This window comes from Topomyia yanbarensis, chromosome 2, assembly GCF_030247195.1.
Source record: "Topomyia yanbarensis strain Yona2022 chromosome 2, ASM3024719v1, whole genome shotgun sequence".
Lineage (NCBI taxonomy): Eukaryota > Metazoa > Arthropoda > Insecta > Diptera > Culicidae > Topomyia > Topomyia yanbarensis.
Window position 1 is genome coordinate 340,592,916 of NC_080671.1, and position 21,492 is coordinate 340,614,407.

Genomic DNA, 21,492 nt, shown 5'->3' on the forward strand with positions numbered 1-21,492 from the left:
CATCTGTCATCTGGCACAAGAAAGGCATGATAACCAAAAATACGAAGCCAGTTGTCTCTTTTTGTCTTAGGTTTACCCGGATCTCATTTGACTGGTGCTCACTGGGGAAATTGAAAGCTGATCTATTCATTTGAGAGGATCAAACGAAGGAGGTTGAATATGAATTGCGACTCATTTGAAAGCAGCGGTGAGTGAAGTGCCATGAACCCAGCTTCAGATTAACAACAACTGATGCGTTAAATGAATGTGAATGCTACTGCAGACGACTGATTGACTGCGTTCATTCAGTTTCGATTGAATGAAATGAAATTTTACTGCACTGCTCACGTCACACGAACTCACACGACGGGGCAATTCACCACGGTAGCTTGAACGTTACGCCTGTATTTATGCAACCGCCGTCAAATATTGCTCTCAGTTTTCCGCGACACGTCCTTCGGCTTGCAAATAATGCAGAGCTCGGAAAAAAGCAGACAGGCATCTCGCGCGTTACCATAGCCACTGCTAGACGGTAGAAAACGGAATAGTCAGAATAAGAAGAGTGTGTCTTACCGGAATGTGTTCTTACTAAAATCAAATATCAACCTTGCGGTGCAAAATTACGACGACGAGCCTGGCTACGACGGTGAACCAAAATTGATGTGCGTTTTTTCCCAACGTGGAAATGATCAAAATTTTCCCCCGAGCAGAGGTCAACATCTGGGCTGAGTGGGGTGTGTACCACTGTCAGAGTGGATGTGTGAGAAACAGATAAAAATGAAGAACATGGTTTCTAGATTGTTATTAGTGCAGTGCTGCTAGCTCACCACTGGCAAAAAGGCATCGTGCTTACTACGGGATCAAATTACCACGAAATTCTCTTCTCCAGTCACGCGTGTGTGCTTTATATGAACCATGTTAAGATACCTGCCACTAGTGATATATCAGTAGTCGCATTTTTGTTGCCATTCAGTAAAGTTGATTCAACGCATCATAATAAAGCCCCCTGCGGAGTGGCTAGTGCTCATGTTCCTAAACTGCGTGTACAAGCTACGATAGGGATGCTGGGATGATTGGCCCACTAGGGAGGACTGTTAGTGTTTTCCTGTTGTAAGAGCTCTATAAGGTATGTATAGCTAAACTTTACACGAATATAATCATTTCACAACAATCTGTACGGTATAAAATTTGTCAAGAGTGAAAAAGTTTGCATGGAGGAAATCAAATTACAAGATTGTCTCACTACCGATCGTGGGTGGATGCTAGAACTCTACCGTATGGTAGAATGAAATACCTGGTGTAGGTGAACGTTATATGTGAAGACGGGAAACTGAAAAACTTCACATTTTCAAATTAATAAGTAAGAAATGCGAGTCGGAAAGTTGACAACAACGGAAACGGAACACACTTCGACACACTGCGCTCTTGTAATCAAGTAGTGCAGCAGAAACGTTGCTAGATTGGACAGGTATACATACCTTCTGTCCGTGCGTCGAAACAACGAACGAGCTGAGCACCGCCTTTATAATGCTTGGTAAGATATTATCATCGCATGTCAAAGTGGTAGGCAGACGATCAGCCCTTACTAAACAATAACGTTATCGATGCACACTAGTAGAGATGGTCATCGGGTTCGGGTCGGGTCCGGGTTTCGGGTCCCAAAACCTGGACTCGACCCGAACCCGTCGGATTTCGGGTTCTGTAAATTTACACTTTTCGGGTTCCGGGTTTTCAAATTTGAATTTCTCGGGTACGTGTCGGGTCCGGGTTTTTGAAATTTGATGTTTTTGATATAAAATTAGAAATTTTGGTTAAGTGCAACGGGCAAGGTTGTTTGAATCTGTCATCATTATGCCTCTTGTTTCCCAATGCGTTAGCCGCCGATTTATCCTATTTTCCGGTTACGATATCGACGATTTATAAGGTTCTCAGAACGTGTCTAATTCGACGTTCAATAATAATGCCAATTCCTCTTGCCTGTAATTCGTTTTGCCATAGGCAGATATAACTGGACGCATATGGCGCTACGTCAGGTTCGAGAGATTCTATTTGGTTGAGCCATGAATGATTCTTTTGGATGAGCCTTGGATCCAGCCCGGGTGCCTAACATTAAAAATCTTCGGGATCATTATTTGATTCTCTGTATTACACTGATAGAATATATTCGTAAATCGCTAGCAATTAGTTTCGTTCAGAAAGTTTTCATAATATATACGAATTTTTCGTACATATTATGAATCGTTCGTAGTTCTATTGAAACACTTTTATTTTTTATTACGAGTTTTTTGTGAAAACCACGAAACGACTTTCGTTGACTTATTACGAGAGGGCTTCGTTCGGCAAACGAATTGTGCGCTGCTATATACGAATATCTTTATAATATTTACGAGCAGTATTCGTCAAACCGTCAACGTCAAAAGCGCTTCAATAGAGGTAGAATATATATCATCACGACGGTCTCGGTCTGACTATTTGGTAGCCGCATCCGTGTCTGCCGGTTTCAGGAAGATTTTCTGAACCTCTTTCGCTTCCAGTTGATACAGAAACTGGAGCAGTACGGATTCAGTTGAGCCATCGTGAACTGCTCGTTGGTTTTGTATGAATAAGTTTGAGTTTTTCTCTGCCAGCGCAATGAATATGCTATTAAATACGAAAACTTCTCTTAGATGAACGAAATGAATTCGTGCGACCAACGAAGTCATTCGTAATATACTCAAATATTTACTGAAATAAACGAATCGTTTCGTTTCATTCACGAAAAATAATGTCCTTATCAACGATAACATTCGTTCTGTGTACACTAGATAATTCTTTACACAACAATCTTTCTAGTCCTCAATAGAGGTGAGCAGGTTGAAATAAAATCGATTTTGCCAGATCGATCCTTTTAGTTAGTTAAAAAAACGTTGTTGCCTCTGTTAAACATCGATCCTAAAAGATCGAATGAAAAAAGGTATGCTAATAAATACGAAAACTTTTTTAAGATGAGCGAAATGAATTCGTGCGACCAACGAAGTCGCTCGTAATATATATAAACGTTTATTAAAATAAACGAAACATTTCGTTTCATTCACCAAAAACAAGGTTGTTATCGACGATAATAGTCGTGCAGTGCACACTAAATAAGTAAAATTTACGAAAACTTTCGTTCATCAAGCGGCCATTTCTTCGTATCACAATAAAATCGATTTGGCCACACCGATTTTCTTAAATTAAAAAAAAACGACGTTGTCAAACATCGATCCCAAAAGATCGACTGAAAACAATAAGAGGCTAATAAATACGAAAAATTTTCTAAGATAAACGAAATGACTTCATGCGCCCATCGAACCATCGAAATCGTTCATCATATATTGAAATAAACGAATCATTTCGTTTCATTCAAGAAAAATAATGTCGTTATCAACGATAACATTCCTGCAATGTATACCAAATATGTAAACTTTACGGAAACTTTCGTTCACCAAGCGGCCATTACTACACTCCACAATCTTTCTAGTCCTCAATAGAGGTGAGCAGGTTGAAATAAAATCGATTTTGCTGGATCGATCCTTTTAGTTAGTTGAAAAATCGTTGTTGTCAAACACCGATCCTAAAATATCGATTGAAAAAATAATATGCTAATAGATACGAAAACTTTCCTAAGATAAACGAAATAAATTCGTGTGAGCAATGAAATCGCTCGTAATATACATATACGTTTATTAAAATAAACGAAACGTTTCGTTTCATTCACGAAAAATTATGTCGTTATCAACGATAACATTCGTGCAATGCAAACTAAATAAGTAAAATTTACGAAAACTTTCGTTCATCAAGCAAACTTTTCTAAAATAAACGAAATAATTGGTGCGACCAACGAAATGGTTCGTTATATACACAAACGTGTATTAAAATAAACAAAACATTTCGTTTCATTCACGAAAAATAATGTTGTTATCAACGATAACATTCGTGCAGTGTATATTAAATGTGTAAAATTTACGAAAGCTTTCGTTCACCAAGCGGCCATTCTTGTTCATGAAATGAACGAAACCTACTATTTACAATGCACGAAAATACTTCGTTGCAGAAAACGACGAATGAATTCGTGCATTGCAAGATCGAATTCATTATATTTACGAATTTATTTTATCAGTGTAACAAGTTCGGTTCAGATCGGGTTTCTTAAATTATAAATTTTCTGGTTCGGGTCGGGTTTTAAAATTTTGAGATTATCAGGTTCAGGTCGGGCTCCAGTTTTATAAAGTTTTCATCCTCGGCCCCTACCTTCGGTCCTTACAGTCTAGGTTCATGTCTTCAGTTGGACCCTTCTAAAAAAAAGACAAATGACACTCATATACACCAGACAATAAGTTTCAGGACGCTATTACCGGGAACTGTACTGCCCATAATTAGTGCCGGACAAATTAATAACAAGTTAGTTAGTACAATGTTCGTACAATTTTTAAATGGTATTTTTCGTTGGCAAAGACACAGAATTGATGATTAACAAGCGCAAAAGTAAATCAAGTCAAATTTTTCGAAATTAAAATTGAAAATTTATCTCAAAAACTCAACGTAGGGGTTGGGTATTTTGACGCAGGACTACGTCTTTGTTTTCGATATGGGGGTGCTTTTGGCAAATTCTACAAAAAGGTATGTAACGAAAAGTGTTCCAATTAAAAACGCATGAATTTTTTTTTGCGCAAATCGCCCCGAAATACTCCTACGAATAAATTCCAATAGATAAACCCAAAGATTTTTTATATCATTGCATTAAAAATTTAAATAATGTTCAACCTAGTCAAAATATCGCGCTTTTGCACACAGAAGAAAGCGCTTCCCAAGTCCGGCACGACCAGCGCGCTACGCTTCTATGAATGACGTCATCATCGACTATTTAAAGAACGGATTTGGCCGGACAAGCTCAGTTGCCTGTTGAACGGCAGGCGGAGCAGATCACTGCGCTGTGTGCTTTCACAGCCAGTGTAGCTGAGTTAGAAGTCCGTTACATTAGCTTTGAAGGTATGCTACCCAGTGTCGTCCAACACGCAACTTAGCTTGTTTGTTCATTATGCTTTATTTTGTGTTGTGCTCGTTTCCAGCACACTTTTATGTCCAATCTCGAATACAATTATCCGTACACAAAATCGTTGGTACATTCAAGCTCCATTTGCAAAGACGGTTAACATAGTGTCGTGATACTAGTTGTCTCTTTCGCTCTACCCATCATCATCAGCGTTGACTCATTTTGCTTTGTGCGCTTGGGTTCAATGTTTGAGGTGAATGTGTATGTAGGTATATTTAATTTGTTAGCAGGGTTACCATATTCACAGATTTTTCTGACATGTCACAGATTTTTTTCACAATTTTTTGTTACAGATTCCTTTTCACAGATGGCAGATTTTTGGCATTTTGATGAAAATTTCACAGATTTTTGGAAATATTGTGATTTTTCGGAAATTTATTACAGACACAGATTTTTTTCCTGTGTTAATTATAGTAAAAAGATATTTTTGACCGAAACATAGATTTCAGTGTGGCATCCCTGTCCATATATAAAATTGTTTTCGATTCTTGTATATTTATAGTTTCGATATATGATTAAGACCACTGCATTCGCTATATTTGTATGCGTACTTTAGGAAAGTTACAATAATGGCAAAATAAAACTAGACAGCTTGGTCTATACATGAAATGTGATTAAGTTAAATAGTTTTGATGTAGGACTACATCTTTGTTTGCGATATGGGGGAGCACTTCTACAAAAATGGTATGTAACGAAATCCGATTTTAAACGCATATAATTCAGCCATCTCACGAAAAAAATCAATTTTTTTGCACATATCGCCCCGAAATACTTCTAAGAATAGATTCCAATAGATACACCCAAAGATTTTTGATATCATGGCATTAAAAAATTAAATAATGTACAACCTAGTCAAAATATCGCGCATTTACACACAGAAGATAGCGCTTTCCAAGTCCGGCACGACAGATTTGTTTACCTAGCGCGCTACGCTTCTATGAATGATGTCATCATCGACTATTTAAAGAACGGATTTGGCCGGACTGCCTGTTGAACGGCAGGCGGAGCAGATCACTGCGCTGTGTGTTTTCACAGCCAATGTAGCTGAGTTAGAAGTCCGTTACACTGGTTGTGGAGGTATGCTACCCAGCTCCGTTCAACACGCGACTAAGCTTGTCCGTTCAAACACTATGCTTTCTTTTGTGTTGTGCTCGTTTCTAGCACAATCTCGAACACAATTATTCGTGCACAAATTCGCTTGTACATTCGAGCTCTATTCGCAAATTCGCAATTCGGGTTCAATGTTTGAGGCGAATGTGGAGATAGGTATATCTAATTTGTTAGCAGGGTTGCCATATTCACAGATTTTTCTGTAGTGTAACAGATTTTTTTCACAATTTTTGATCACAAATTCTTTTTTACAGATGGCAGATTTTTGGCATTTCGATGAAAATTCCAGATTTTTGGAAATATTGTGGTTTTTCGGAAACTTATCACAGATTTTTTTCCTGTTTCTGTTATCACAGATGGTAAAAAGATAGTTGTGACCGAAACACAAATTTCAATGTGGTATCCCTGTTTGTTAGCCGTTGCATGGTAGCGATCTGTGCTTTCGTTGCGCAAAGACGAAAACTTTCTTAGCAACAAATTTACGCGGATCGATGGAAAGCACAACGAAAGTTTATTATTTACGTTCGATCAATTCATTGATTCATTTACACTTCACGTGATTCATTTCCACTCAGCCTATCCTATTTTGATTCTTCTAATAGGTTATGTACCTATGTATCTACAAAACCTATTTATGAAGGATTACACTGCCACTCGAAAAACCGTTGCAAAAACGCATCCATATATAAAGTTGTTTTCGATTTTTGTGTATTTATTGTTTCTATATATGATTAAGACCACTGCATTTGTATGCGTACTTTAGGAAAGTTACAATAATGGCAAAATATAATTAGAAAGCTTGGTCTATACATGAAATGTGATTATATTGTCTAAAACTTAATTTTTCTTCACCGGCCCGGGTTTTTTAATCACAATCTAAATTTTTTTACAATTTTTAGAAACTGATCTTGTGCTATCAAGATTTAGTTCCAGATATTAGTACGGTCACGGTTTTCTGTCTTGTTTCTTCAGATCTTCTCAAATAAGTTTAATCGGATTCGATCACCTACTACAAATGAAATGACCTGATAATAAAGAAGGTTTGGTTTATTATGTAGCATTCGATGTTGATTGGTTTTGCTTAAACTATACGTAAGAAATATATTTGATTTATTATTACTCTAAATGTACTAGAAAAAATTACATTAAGTCGTATAGTCCTACGTCTACAGTTCGTTCAACCCCTTGTAGTTTTTAACCTTTTCATGCCCAACTTTTTCTATTGCATTTAAAACTATTTTTGCTTGAAAACGGTGGAGTCAAGAAACACGAAAAGCCTATTTTCATAAAGATAGGTGCTTCCATGGCAGTGCTAGAAGCTGATCAATTTTTACCTTCTAATACTCAATACAACTCTCCTAGAATAATTACAATAGTCCAATTACTTGGGAAACGTAGCGAACGACAGTCTTAATTGATCAGTTTTATCAGTTTTCAATAATATTGCACCATAACGAAGATATATGAAAAAAATCGTTTGCCGTCCTCAACGTAAACTGTCCCTGGCAGCACTGCTCCATCAGAATCCAATCAGACTAATTGCAGTAACTTTAGTTCTAAAGCTGATCCTTGTAACTGTTAATACTCAAATTAAAGGCAATAATCACATTAATGAGCCTTACTTGTTTTTGTGAGCAAATTTCGCCTCAATCAAAAGTTATAGCTGTTAAAAAACTTAGTTGTCCACAAACAACATGGGCATGAATGGGTTAATGACAGGTAAAACCGCAAATCATGTTTTTGCCAGAGACGTTCCACAAAAAGCCGCGTCACCGAGTCGTTTGTCGATATTTTTGCATAGAAAAATTACAGAATGTTATGGAAATGATACACTATAATGTACAAAAGTTTTGATCAATTCGCTTCACGCAATGTTATAAAAAATCACAAAAAAGTGTTTTTTTCACGCTGAAACCCTTACCCCTCCCCCTTAAGGTGTTATATACAAAGTTGAAACTCATAAAATCGGAAAAAATTTATTGAATATGCTTAAAGTACATGCTTTTGAAAATATCTGTGAAAAATTTCATCCAGATCGGAGTATTATATTTTTAATTACAGCCATTTGCAGCGCGCTGGTTCTTCCGCGAATGAAATAAACACAAAAATTTAAACGCAATTATCTTGGAATGAAGTTTTTTGAAAAGTATCGTTGCGGTGAACGTGATATCTCAAAAGCTATTCATCCGATTTACATAAAAAAAATTTGAATTGTTTGTATTGACATTCTCGTGTACTTGAACGGTTGCATTTTCATCAAAAAAATTTCGATTCTTTGTAATGAACTTTTGTTTAAAATTTTAACCACGGAAAAACTCAATTTTTTGGTCAACATGTTTTTTTGTAAGAAAAAAAAACTTCTTTTGGCAAACCGATCCGTTTAAGAACACCACAATACATTTCTCTTCAATAATCTTTTTAGTTTTTGATTTTCTGTTGATCGGTTCGGCTTGGAGAGCGTTCACCGCAAACCTTTGCCAAAAAATACGCTTTGGGGGATAGACCATAACTCCGACAATCTTGAATATTTTAAACTTGTTTTCTCTATCTTCGATAGTGCTACCAACGAACTTTCTTTCGCTTTTTCAAATAAAATTTGCATGAAACACTTTAAAAAAATCACGAACTTAGCTCACTTTTTCGCCACAACTTTGTATATAACCCCTTGAAACACACAAATAAATTTGACAATTTTTATTGATTGGTGGCCGAATTGTGAAAAGCCTTCAACAATTCACAAAACTTATCCGAAAACTTTGTCATATTTTCACAATAATACAGATTTTTAAGTGGGATCCCAAGTAGCATTTTAAATCTTATAGCACACTACAAGTGCAGCCTTAGTTTTAAGAGGCTCTGTAAGAGTGCCATAAAACTGCAATTGTTACATCTACATGGAACCGTTTTGACTCGATTCCATGCTAAATTCGAGATAAAACGATTTTGGCGTCAAACTTGTTGGTAAATGGGAGCGATCGGTGGGCGGGCTCTGTACGGTAATTGATCTTGAAAACAACCTTACTTCACATGATTCCGAGAAGCGCACAAAAAGAGTCAATTATGTTTCCTTCCAAATCAGTTGAGGAACCTATCATCCGTTTTCCCGCGTTCTAAACCACTTCAATATAGGCGCTGTTTAGCAATAAAACCAAGCTCCGTTCGAACGTAATCAATTCGATCAATTTCGCTTGAAATATTCATATTGAGAACATAATAAAAGGATACATCTACGCAACTTCTATTGCGGTGGAAATCACTTCCGTTTCTGGTGTGCCGCAGGGCTGTTTGAATCCCATTACAAAGTTGATGCTGTACCATATTCGGCCGTTTTCCGATTCTGCTCCTGCTCCTTTCGATCTGGGTATTGTATGTGGCCATGAAAGGTATAAAATACAAGGTCACGTAATTCTGGTGTAAATTTGTCTCTCCTCACAATTTCCATACACCAACACCAACCTAGCACCGGGACCTACATATAGCACACCTGGTACAGCAGCGCGGTGGTAACAAGAATATTCAGTAGTGCTATGCTCTGCTCTGCTCGGCTGGGTTGATTATTGCCCGCAGTCATCCTCGGCATTTTCGGCAAAACGGGAAACGAGATACGGTAGTGTCACCGTGATGTTGGGCGTATCGGGGGCTTATCGATAGTTTAGTATGTAATCTTAGTTCATGCCTCTGCCTAGTGAGGTGAGCAATGCAGTTTTTTATAACGATGCATAACGGCAGCCAACGAGAAGAAGGTTTTTGTCTATAAGCTAGAAGATAAGGGGTGATTTATATCTCATTATCGGTTCATGGAGACAGGGCCGGCATTACACTTTTAGCCCGACTGGGTAGTAAGCATAGGGTGAGGGTAATAGAATAGGGATTTGTCTCATTTTAGCAATACACATGCTTTCATTACCTTTACATTAAATCGCTTGCGATTGTGCAAATGGAATTGTCGTACATCGATATTTTCAAATGTGTGCCCGAGATACTTACGTGGCAGATTTCAAATTTATGAAAAAGTCCAAAATTTCGAGTGGGTAGTACTACCCACATTACCCACGCTATCCGCCGGCCCTGCATGGAGAATAAATGGGGTGCAGTGTTTTTAAGTGGGTGTTGGGCTAGATACTAAATTGAAATAGGGAATCACTTCCTTCTCTTATTATTTTCTATTTCCTGGAAGTTGGTATTCTAATTTGTTTACTGATGGTAGTTTGTGGTGATAATGTATTCCGCATGGAAAAGCTCAACCACGGTGTCTCTGGTAGAAAATATTTTGACAAAAAAAATCAGTATCACTAAAGTACTCACAAATCGAAAGCTTAGATGCTCTTCTTTCATCTGAGCACTGCTATTGGGGGGTCTACAACATTTATTACTTTTTTTTACATTCCGATAACAATTTTTAGCTAATTTTTCAATAAGTAGCTCTAAACGGACTCTTGGAGGTCAAATAAGTGAACACACAGTTTCAGAGGTACGAGGTTGTAACATTAATAAAATCCTTCGAAGATACAATTTACATTATTCAGCCAGTTTCGCGTTGGTAATTAGGTGTTTTAAAATCCGCAAACAAAACCTAACGATTCCTACAATTTTTTTTTTCGAAATATATATTTTGCTCGGGGTTCTTATGTAACCAATGTTACATTCAAAATTCTATTATTGTTCTTGGATTCTTAAATTTTATCTCAATTTGACGTGTTTTAGTTTCGTTGAAAATTAGTTCGTTGATTAACACATTCGAAAGACTTTACCTTTAAAAAACCTAAGAGCAATGGTTCACATTTTAGCAGAAATGTATAATTTCTGCAAAATCACATCATGCTATCAGTCTGCGGAACCTATTTACAATTGTAATTATAATTTTTAGTCTACTTGAATTCGGCATAAGAAGAATTTTTCCGAGACCTCGCGTAAATAGATACTTTGTCCAATTATTCGCTGAAAATCGTTAAATAAACGTCACTTTGTTGAAATATCAGTTTTAAAATTTACCAATTACACGGATGTGCGGACAATTGCCGAGCTGAAAGCGGTCCCGTCCCATTTCATTTGAAGCTGCACAGAACGCATCTCCAGCCCATCATCTTCGGTAGATATAATTATCGTTGTCTTCTCAATCATTGTCTGCATTACCATGAATAAATTCCAAAAGCACAATTTCGAACACATTGGCGCTAAAATCTCTTTGCCTAGTGTCCTAAAGCTTAGAGCGGAAATAGAGCAGGATCACGATTTCGTGTGCTTGGTTCATTCACAGCACCGACACGTACGCACGTATATAGTAGTTTCTATGGTCAAATCATATTCTGCTGAGTAGATGCTATAAAATAGCCATCCGACACTATATCATTTTCCGGAATGGACCATAAATTGGCATCTCTTGAAACATATAAACGCTCCGCCCGGCGAGCGCACACTGTTTCCAAACATGCAACATGCGATCGAAATTGTTTTGACAAGGAAAACTCGATTTTCGTGATATAGTAACACTAGCAAAGTTGGTTGTAAAATACTTTCCATTTTATAGAGGTATCATTTTGATAATAATTTGCCACCTAGCCGAAATTTTTTTGTGTTTCCTCACTTATGTACATACAATTTCACTTTGTTCGGTAAAGTTTAGAAAATATGATAGAACAAATCTAGAGAAAATTTTCAATAGGACGTAAGTAACATTGAGAGCCTCTCTTTGTTTACTTTCTCTTTCGTTTATTACGACGTCATCACAATACTTTGTACTAATTTTCCAACACATATCGAAAGCCGACGGTTTTTACTACAATGTTATGCAAAGAGTAGAGTAGTAAATGTTGAAATGGCCGAGTAATGAACAGAAGAGAAAGACCTCAAAGAAAATCTTTCATTGTTACTTACGTCCTATTGAAAATTTTCTCTACATTTTTTTTGAAGAGGCCATCTGGCTGTTGATTTTGATAGATATTTGTAGAATTTTTTTTACAGATAATTTTTTCGGCGATTTTCAACAATTTTTGTTCAATGTGTAAAAATAAACTATTTACTCAACAAGTATAAGTTGAATAGAATTATCTAAACTTTTCGAAAAATTAGACACTGACAATCGAAAACAATATGAGAATGAATGAATAAATGAACTGACAGATCCTTTTATTTTGATAATCGCGGTCAAAACAATCTCGATTACGTTTTTGCCTATTTGAAAGCAGTGTGCACCGCCCCATGCTGCTCGGAATTAGCTAAGCGAACTGGGCGGAGGATACGTTGTATGCAATTCACTAGTAGCTGCACTGACAATTGTGCGGAACTTGAGGTGTGTGGTAATGTGATTCTAGGGAATTGAAACAGAGGCGATAAAGTTCCATAGGATGCAGAGCGAACAAGCGATCAGAGCTCACATCTGCTTGCGTGTTTCTCGGAAAACACTACGCGACGCTTACAATTTGTAAAACTATTCTCGATGTAATCTATTGTACCTTTCCCAATTCGCTTTGTGATAACACTGGGCTGACGGGATTGGAAATTACTGCTTGAGAAAGCGAGAAAGTTACTGGCTGTTGATGTGACTATGACCTTTTAATTAAAACCAATTTAATTGCACAGGTCTACAAAACCGTGACTATGTCAGTTGTTGGAAAGCTAAGGGTCATTTTCGAAGTAATACCGAGCCCGGGGATTGAAATAGTCCATCATTTCATAATTTTGAGATATTTGAGCTTATGCTCCCGAAAAACAACGAGTTGAAAAAAATTTAGGTTATGTACACGGGCGTTCTACGCATAATTGTCCAATGTATATAGGAAATCCTATTGAACATGGGACAATTATGCGTATGACGGCTGTTCAGGATTCCACGGTGTATTTGGTAGAACAAGTTTATTAGAAAAAAAAAAATCGCCATCTCCAAAACTTCAGTATGTGATAAAATGGACTCTTCAACTTTCATTTGCAGCCAAAAGTAAAATAATCGGTCGGGGGCTCCAGAACAACTTTTTATTTTAAAGATTTTTTGCACATAGGGTTTGCAATGAAACTGTTTAACATTTTTGCCACTAGGTATTGCTATAGACATTCAAATATTTTAAAAAAAATAAGAATCTGATGGCAATTTCATCGTTTACAACTATGTACAAAACTATAAATCGATCTAAAATCGCCCGGGAAAGTTATTCAAATTTTGTCAAAGTTTTATATTTGCACGGGGCCTACTGGTTAATAAGCCGATTTGAAAAAATATTTTCATAAGTGAAAAATGGTTTGCTTTAATTGAACAGTGTTATCTGAAGTGCTGACAAAGTCCCACGTCAAAGCGGAAAAACATAAATCCATATTTCTCAGGCTCTCGCGAACCAATGATATCCTATGACCAAGAAGGTATATAGAAGAGTAGATAATATTTGTATGAAATTGGTAATCTTTTCAAAGTAGCTGGGTAATGTAGTAAAAAGAAACAGTTTTTTTCTGTCAAAACTATATTCGTTTCTTCTTTTGTCATTTCTTCCCGCGTTCTGGAGGGTGGCTGATATAATTTTGAATCAACCTCCTTTTCCATCAGCATCTTGTAAGATGAATTTGGCTGAAATTTAAACCTTTATATTTGAACAAACTCGATTAGATATTAAGTAATTAGAAAATCCTGATCGACCATTTTAAAATTAGTATAAAAATGATGGATAAAAATATGATTTTATGAGATTTAGGTTCAAGTTTGTTACCTTTTTGAAAAAATTGGAGGATTTCTGTTCATCGAACGATATACCTACAAGGCTTTTCTTGTACTCCAATCACACTTTGGCTTCAAAAGGAACAAATTTAACATAACCTAGGAGAAAGGTGTTAAAGCCTACTGTCATAATTCTCTTTGAGAAGAAATTCCAGAATCGCTGTGCACTGAACAGAAATCGCAATAGTCAATGAGAAACGAAAGTTTTGTCCATAGTACGAAAATGGGGAGCTTAACATAAAAGTAGATATATAAATTACCACCTTTATCCGAAAGAAGTATTGCAGTTACTGTTTCCAGAATCTGGATAGAGTTTCCAGTTTCTTAGTATACGGTCTTCGCTCTTATCTTATATTATGGGAGAAATCTTCAATAAACAAACTTAAATTACGTACTAAGGAGAATTTCCTCAATGTATGGTTCAGCGCGATGCTTTCTTGTTCATTTATTGCTGTGATCCGTGTTCTGCGAGTAACGCTTCCGGAATTTCTTCTTGAAGGAAATTATGAAACTTGGTTTTGATGCCTTTTCCTAAGACTTTGTGAAATGTGTTTCTTTTGGGAATGAAATGCGATTTGAGTGCAAGCGAAATCCTACATTTATACAGTCTGATGAATGGAATCTGCCCCAAAAGTTATTGAACATATACCTAAAACTCAAAGTTTTTGCCTTTCTCAATAGAAAGGTATTGCAATTGCTCTGAAAACCGACATTTTAACGGAGGCCCGGAGGGCCGAGTGACATATACCATTCGATTCAGTTCGTCGAGTTCGGCAAATGTCTGTGTGTATGTATGTGTGTATGTATGTATGTGTGTGTGTATGTGCGTATGTGTGTGTGTGTATGTGACCAAAAATGTCACTCATGTTTCTCAGAGATGGCTGAACCGATTTTGACAAACTTAGTCTCAAATGAAAGGTGCAACGTTCCCATAGGCTGCTATTGAATTTCTAATGGATCCGACTTCCGGTTCCGGAATTACAGGGTGATGAGTACGAACACGCAGAAAATGTCGATTTTAATAAATTCTGCAATGAATGTATAAAGGTGAATTTTTTTCCAAAATATGACCACAACTGCTTCGATTTGTAGTATTAGGTCACTAGCATCCATTCAAAGTCTATTTGGCCACATTGGCCACCATCATCAGTTCCGGAAGCCCCGGCGGAAGTATCTAAATTAAGAATAACAGTCACATCGGTTTCTCGGAGATGGCTAGACCGATTCGACTAAGCTTGGCCTCAAATGAAAGGTATTGCGTCCCCGTAAATGGCTATTTAATTTCATCCCGATCCGACTTCCGGTTCCGGAGTTACAGGTTGTGGCGTGCGATCACATAGCAAATTGTGATTCAAACCGATACTCCGATGAAAGCAAAAAAGGTAAAAATTTTGCTAAAATGTCTCTCAAACAACTTAAATTTGCTGTTCTAGGTCACCGACGGCCAACGAAACTTTCGTTGACTACATTGACCACCATAGACGGTTCCGGAAGTGCCCGGGAAAAGCGGCCATCTTTCAAAATTTAGGAACTCACATCAGTTTCCCGAAAATGGTTGGGCCGATTTTCACACACATAGTCCCAAATGATAGCTATAATATCCCCATAGATGTCAATTAAATTTCGCACGGATCGCTTATATGGGTCCGGAAATATAGACTAAATCGTCCGGTCACATATGAAATTCCCATATAAGCCGGAACTCAAATTTTTTTTTTTCAAAGGGGTACCTCATGAAATTTCAGAAATCGAATTCGTATTTTTGATGCCAAACATCTTTAAAATGCATGAAACGTCGAGATTTTATGTTATCTCGAAAAAAAAATTTTTTTTTCTAAAAATCGACTTTTTGGGACTGCCGATTTCGCACTTTTTTTTGCCTTTCTCATATAAAGAAAGGCTATGCAATCACTGTAAAAATCGACTTTTTAACCGAGGCCCGGAGGGCCGAGTGTCATACACCATTCGATTCAGTTCGTCGAGATCGGCAAATGTCTGTGTGTGTATGTATGTGTGTGTGTGTATGTGTGTGTGTGTGTGTGTGTGTGTGTATGTGTGTGTGTGTCATTTAAACTCACACAATTTTCTCAGAGATGGCTGAACCGATTTTCGCAAACTTAGTTTCATCTGAAAGGTATAACGCTCCCATAAGCTGCTATTGAATTTTTAGTTGATCCGACTTCCGGTTCCGGAGTTACGGGTTGAAGAGTGCGGTCACACAGCAAATTCCCATATAAACTGGTACCACCATGATGTTCAAATGATGTAAAACATATTAAAATTGATGTAACATTACTCTAGTTTGCGGGTCTGGATCACTAATGATCAATCAAAGCAGCTTTGACCAAATTGGCCACCTATGACAGGTCATGACGCCCCCGGGGAACTCGCCAAGTTCCTAAGCTAATATCACACCCATTCCCCAACGAATTCTCTACCGATTTTTACAAACTTGATTTCAAATGAAAGATTCAGTAATACCATTGACTGCTGCTGAATTTCATTCGGTTCTGATTCTTGCTTCCGGAGGTACAGGGGTGTTAGTAAGGATACACTGGAATTTCCCATATTAACCGGTACGATCGTAATACCTCAGAGGCTAAAAACTATTGAAATGGTCACCAAATAACTTCTAATCGCAGATCTAGATCACTGATTGCCAATCAAACATTCTTTGAATATATTGCCTACTATCGACGATTCCGGAAGTCCGGAATTCCGGGCATATTCCACAATTAAAGTCAAATCGGTTCTTCGGTGATGACTGAACCGATTTTCTCAAACCAAGTCTCAAATGGAAGACAAAATATGCAGTTGAGTATTGCGTCGCCGCCCCCCTCCCCCCTCCGTCTTGCCCTTACACCTCCATCCTTCATCACTCCCCTCCCCTTGGACCACCCTCACGCCCGCATTTCCTGCATCCATCCCGTATACCGAAATAAGATGAAGGATTTCTGACGCATCCTCCATTCCCACTCTACTAACCCCCCATTCCCTCCACTTTCAAACCCATTCCACCATCATTTCAAAATATAATCACATGAAAATACTATTGAACTCATGCTGATTAAGCTAAATATTATTCTTTTGCCTTTCTCATATAGAAAGGTTATGCAATTGCTCCAAAAACCGACTTTCTAACCGACTCATAACATTCGACTCAGTTCGCCGAGATCGCAAAATATCTGTGTGTATGTATGTGTGTATGTATGTATGTATGTATGTATGTATGTATGTATGTATGTATGTATGTATGTATGTATGTATGTATGTATGTGCGTATGTGCGGATTTGTTAACAAAATGTCCACATCGGTTTCTCGGAAATGACTGAACCGATTTTTACAAACTAAGATTCAAATGAAAGGTATAATATTCCCATAGGTTGCTATTGAATTTCATTTTCAACCGACATCTTGTTCCGGATTACGAGTTGAAGAGTATGGTTACAAAACAAAATTTGTTGATTTGTCCACATCGGTTTCTCGGAATTTTCTGAACCGATTTTGACAAACTTGATTTTAAATGAATGGTCCATCAGCTGCTGTTGAATTTTGTGTGGATACGAGTTCTGGTTCCTGAATTACAGGGTGATACGTACGATCACGCAGCAAATCCCGATTCTAACGAATTCTGCGATGAATGTAAAAAGGTGAATTTTTTTCCAAAATGTAAACACATTTGTTGAATTTGTAGATCTAGGTCACCAACAGTCATTCAAAGTCTCTTTGGCCACACTGGCCACCATCGACGGATCCGGAAGCATCCAAATTCAGAATAACGGTTATATTGGTTTCTCAAAAATGGCTAGACCGATTTGATCAACTTAGTCTCAAATGAAAGGTGTTGCGTCCCCGGAAACCGATATTAAATTCCATCTCCATCCGACTTCCGGTTCCGGAGTTACGGGTTGTGGAGTGCGATCACATAGAAAACTCCGATTCAAACCGATACCGCGATAAATGCAAAAAGGTGCTCTTATATATACTTACCAAGTGTAATAAGAATGAAAAACATTACCATAATGTTATATTGTACGAACCAGCTACTAAATCATAGTTTGGAGAAATGAGAAAGGCACAATTGCACCTCTAGGTGGATTAAAACAGGTTTTTCAATTCAATATTACCGTGGCTGTTTTTTTCTTTTGCAAAATTTTAGAACTCGAATAATGATTTATTTTCTTGTATATAGTTGTCATGTGTTGTATAATAATAAAATGTAATATATGCATTTAAAAGTTTTTAATGAATATAAACAACGCACACATTCTCGTGATTCATGATTGAGAAAGGCACAATTGCACCGCTAGGTGGATTAAAATAGGTTTTTTCTCTTTCGATCATCTTTCTTTTAATATTGAAAAGGACTAACAGGATTTACAATCAAAAGTTGCAATAAAATCCATCATTTGTTACAATGACTCGAATTGTCTGATTAAGTTCATTCAAAGTTTTGAATCTAAGCCAATTGTATTTCACCAGGCAGGATCTGATCAGGAAGGAGGATAATTCTAGATTACAAAAGCCATCCCCTAGAATGAAAATAGATACTACAAAGAAGACACGAATGCATGATAGAAAAAAAATATGTTCACAATTTTAATTAACATCTTTAAAAGGTAAAAGTATCGAAGAAGTTTTGTCAACATTTCTTTACATTCCATGATCATAAAATATCATTGCTGCCCAAAAAACCGACGGAATCTGAAAATATAGTTTTTTCGTTTATAATGGGGCTTTGTAAACACTTAAATTCATCTGAATACACTGTTTAACTAAACCTAAAAAAATTTTGTGAGTTCTTGCAAATCAACTTTTTAACCAGTAGGCCCCATGCGAACTTAAAAAATTATAAAATGTTAATAACTTTCTCGGATAATTATATTATATTGTTCTATAAAGTTGTAGACAATAATATTTTTCATAAGATTCCTAGTTTTAGTATTATTTGAATGTCTATAGTATCATCTAGTGGCAAAAATTAATGAATTAGTATCTTTGCAAAACCAAAGTTTCAAACGAAAATCTTTAAAATGAAAAGTTGTTCGAGACCCTCCGACAGATTATTTTGCAATCGGTTGGGGAAAAGTACATCCTTTCCTATTTTGAAGTCTCGCGGATGCCGATTTTTTTTAATAGAGTTGTTCGACAAAGACACCGTGGCTCAGTCTCTCCAGTTTCATCATTTATTACTACTCTTACCCTTTAATTTAGGAGTTCAAAAGATTATTTACGATTTTTGTTTGCAATGCTATGGATGTTCGAGGTTACGAAATATATCATATATCCTTTCGGCGTCACATTTGCATTAAGCTTTGAGACAATAATTTATTATTTTAAAAATTTCCCTTTGGGGATTTTTGAGGTCGCTGAGAACGAATATGAAGTCGAAAACTTCTGTAGGGGACTTGTGGGCAAAATGAACAGGGGGGGGTGAAATGAACAGGTAGCCAAATCAAGTCAATGTTAGTTAAATTTAGAACAAACTTCACAGAAACGTGACCTGCCAAGTATTCAAAGGATATTGAAATAATTTGTTTTGATAAAAAGCTGTCCAATGTGAAATAAATATGATGAAAACCAAAATCGCCATTCATGTTTGTCGCTGATGTTAAATTCGGCATGTAGAATATAAGGTCTTTTGTGGTGAAATTTTAATTTTATTGTGAAAATGGTGTTAAATGACAGTAGTTGAACCTCTTGCAGATATTTCACAGCAATAAGTAGGGATCAGGACAAATCGGCTCAATCGGAACGGCTGTTAGAAAAAAAAAAGGTCTTAGGGGGTAAAATGAACAGGTTGTAGTGGGGGTAATATGAACCATCTTGCTGCTCCAAGTACCAAGCCTCAAAATTAATTGCTAAGTTCAAGTTGCTATATCTTCACTGTTCTCCAACAGATCCTTAAATTTTAAACACCTATGCATAACCCCAAGTTTGTAGATGTGTTTCCATGTCACAGAATTGTAAATTGGTTAGTATTACATGAAAATTTAATTTTTCCGTGATAAGTTTTTGAAGTAGAATACTTCTAACGTTTCAATATGGGGTCCCGTTTCAAAAATTTCAGTTGAGAAATTTTCCCAGATTTGAAATGCGAATATCTTCCGTTCTACTGGACGAAATCGCAATATTTTTGCACTATCTGATCGGAAATTTGTGCACGTATTTCGTATTAAATTTCGGAATTACTGCGACTACTATAAATAAACCAAAACAAGGATTTTCAGAAAATCCTTCGAAAACAGCGAGGAAAATGCGCAATTTGCCAGCATATCCCACGCAGAGTCGTCAAAAAGGAGCATGTAAGCGTTTCATTACATGTGGGAATGTTATATATACAGGTCACGCGAGCTTGTTTTGTATCAGTGGGTGCTCGCTTACCACAGGACCAACATGTTCGTCCGGACGGTACAATGAGCGGTATCATGTTTGCGTTTCCGTACCAAGCGTCATCGCAAGGTTCTTCGTGATAAAATCCAGGGAATCACCAAATCCGCCATTCGGCGTCTGGCTCGTCATGGTGGTGTAAAATGCATCTCCGATTTAATCTACGAATGCTGATGGTATGCAGGAAAATGTCACCCGAGATGCCGTGACCTACACTGAACACGCCAAGCGCAAAACCGCAATGAATGTCGTTTATACTCTGAACCGGCAGGGACACACTTTGTATGGATTTGGAAGTTGAAAAGGTAGAACTCACTTGTATCATTATAAAAAAGGCCCTTTTCAGGGCCACCAAAATCATTTCAAAGAATAAATTTGCATTTTCTGTTTCATGGACTGTTTCTCCCTGGAGAGCAATTTGGGTTAAACCCTAAATTATCACAATATATACGCGAACGAAGGTCTTAGTGGAATGTACGTAATGTTTCAAAGATTTTCTTCCATTTAATTCCACTTCAGAAATAGTTATATAGTTAATTCCACTTCAGATATAGTTAATATCTTTGAAACATTACCCTAAATTATGATTTATTTCAGTACACAAATTGCAAATATGGTCAGAAAGAAACTGGAGTGAAGTAGGGTATTTTACTAGGCGCATTCAAAAAAGGTTTCAATTCTCAAACATTTTACCAAAGTGCCGTATTACATTACTCTTTTTACCCTGAGTGTTCGATAACCTCCGTATTGGAAACAATTTCAATTTTGTTCTTTATCAAAAATACGTGGTCGACCAACAAAGCGGTGGAGCTACGAAGAACACATATTGAGGAAAACACAAAAAAGGACGAGCTTACATCGTGCTGTAGTCAGGTATAAAAACTCAGCATGCTGTTGTTCACGATCAGTTCGTTTGCAGCATCAGCATGCAGCAGTTCGTTTGCAGCATCTCCCGCGAAATTCAAACCGCCGTCCGTTTGCTGCTGTCAGAAGAGTTGGCCAAGCACGCCGTCTCAGATGGCACCAAAACTGTTACCATATACAGCAGCTCCAAGTAAATTCCAAACACTGCCCAAACAAAAGGCCCTTTTCAGGGCCATCAATTTATCGACAAAGAATCGAATTGAAGTTTTGTTCTTATAAGCTTCAGAAAGTGGCTTGCCAAGAGCGTTGGATGGTAAGTGAGCCACTTGTGAACAATATCGTCGCTTTCAAGTAGAATGGCACAAAATAAAAAAGTTA

At 37.1% G+C, this 21,492-nt stretch overlaps 1 protein-coding gene across 1 annotated transcript in view; it reads left to right on the forward strand.

The window, feature by feature from the left end:
* Positions 1-434: 434 nt before the first annotated feature.
* Positions 435-21,492, forward strand: part of LOC131684068 (uncharacterized) — a 63,464-nt gene continuing 42,406 nt past the window's right edge. Inside the window, exon 1 of the mRNA XM_058966595.1 lies at positions 435-1,105. The gene's annotated coding sequence lies outside the window, so the exon portion shown is untranslated. The remainder of the gene's footprint in view (positions 1,106-21,492) is intronic.